Source organism: Sipha flava, unplaced genomic scaffold (assembly GCF_003268045.1).
Source record: "Sipha flava isolate LNK unplaced genomic scaffold, YSA_version1 17040_pilon_pilon, whole genome shotgun sequence".
Lineage (NCBI taxonomy): Eukaryota > Metazoa > Arthropoda > Insecta > Hemiptera > Aphididae > Sipha > Sipha flava.
The window spans coordinates 1-2,097 of NW_020271889.1; the positions used below are offsets into that span (position 1 = coordinate 1).

Sequence of the window (2,097 nt, forward strand, 5' to 3'; positions counted from 1 at the left end):
AAAAACTCGAGACCAAGATTAAACTTTTTGGTTCATCTACATCTTCCAAACAAAAACCAAATAATATCCCATACCGTTGGAAAAATGAATTAAGTCCAGAAGAAAAACTAACTGAATTACAAAATAAGTATAAAATAAATGTAATACCATATTTTTATGTATTCAAATAACTGTTAAATAATTTCTAGAATTGAACTGGCTGAAGTAGAATATTCTGCTTTAAAAGAGAGCTGTAATGTTCAGATAATGATCAATGAAGAAAATGTACAACGCTTTGTCAAAGCATTAAATAATATGAAAGAACGGTTATTAATCAAATGAAGTATATCACAAAAGCATTTGATTATTATCTCAGCTTTTAGTTCAGTCAGTCAAATAATCTGGATACAGAACATCAGTAATCATATGAATGAAGTAAATTCAATAAAAAATTTTAGTTTAATTTAATGAAATAAATAACAAAACCACCAAAACAAAACCATGTTTAAAATATCAAATTAAGTTATAAAAAATCATTATTAATATTATATAAAATATTATTACTAACTGATAGAATACAAGAATTTATGTAGGAATTACAGTCCATAAAATCATCCGCATGTGGTGATATTAGGAAAAAAAGTTTCCAAATTAATATTCGATTTAAATTTAATCTTTTATGCAGAAACAAAATAAAATGTACAGTAATACAGTAACATATAATATAATATAATAATATAATAATATTAGTGCACTTATTCAGATATAAAATATCTTTTTCTTATATTTTGACCTATTTGCTATAAAAAAAATTAGGAATATTTGCAGATTTGTCCTCATCAAAATGCTTACATAAAATGTTTTGAACTAATACGAAACTGAATACGTATGATAGGTACATGTATACCTTATTTATAAATAAGATTTTTCACCCAAATTTATTTTATAAATAAAATACAAGAATAATGGAAATATCGTTTTATTTATACTGTAACGAGGGACTTTTTTTCAGAAACTTTTTTCCGTTTACCATATGTGGTGAAGATAAAAGTATCATCACAGATTATAATTAATAACATAATTATATATATATTATAGATTTATTACATTAATTAATATTATTCATGTAATGTGTGGTATCATGTTCTTTAGTAAAAATAAATATATTTTAAATATTAAATAAACTTTAATTTTTAATTAAGAAAATTAAGATTTTACAATAAAAGTAAAAGAGTTGACTGATAAATTGTGCCAGTCGAATAAAAAGATTTGTCATTATTGTAACCAGATAATGCAATTAAAAAATGATTTACAAATGACACATAATGTTAGGATATTTACTTAGGTTAGTTATATACATTTATTTTATTTATTTTTATAAACCACAGGCATTGTCTAAAGAAATCGGAGACTCCACTATTATGCAGGCAGTTTTATCTGGCAAGGCTTCTTCAAATTTTAGAGGATGTGCATAAATAATACTGATGTAACAGCAAAAAGTGAATAAATTACAACAGAAACTAAACAAAGTTCGATAATAACCTAATGACTCAAAAATCCAAGATGCTAAAAATTCAAATGGTACCTACTTAATTTTCTATTAACAATATATATTATTGTTACAAATATTTACAGTTTTTCATTATTAATATACTAACTACAATAATTGTTTAGTAATTATCAGAGAAACGGAGAAAGCACGCAAAGAGATTACAGACAAAGCATTAAAGGAGCACACAACACAAAAAATAAGTATTTTTTATATGAAAGAATGTTCAATTCTAATGATAATGGTATAGGTTTTACGTTTCTATTCACATTATTCATTATGAGCAATTGAAAAAAGACGTGTGACGTCACTGGGCCTCAGTCATCGTAATCGCCTATCTTATACGTGTAAAAGTTCCTCGCTTCACACAACGATTTATCAACCTAAAAATTTTCTTTTTAAAATTTAATTGACGTATAAATGTGTGGTTTTATGTGTTTAAGACGATGCAAGAATCAGAATTTCAATATGACGTTTAGTTTTTTAAGTATTAAAAATCTTAAAACAGTAATTTTGTTTAAACGGCACGTCATGGCGAGCTGCGCGCGGCGTTCGGACTACGGTCTAAC

General features: G+C 25.3%; 1 long non-coding RNA gene across 1 annotated transcript; it reads left to right on the plus strand.

The window, feature by feature from the left end:
* Positions 1-7: 7 nt before the first annotated feature.
* On the plus strand, positions 8-2,090 carry LOC112679879. Its single transcript, XR_003148263.1, has 4 exons — positions 8-127; positions 189-414; positions 1,368-1,560; positions 1,654-2,090. It is a non-coding gene; the product is annotated as an uncharacterized LOC112679879 (long non-coding RNA).
* Positions 2,091-2,097: the final 7 nt, after the last annotated feature.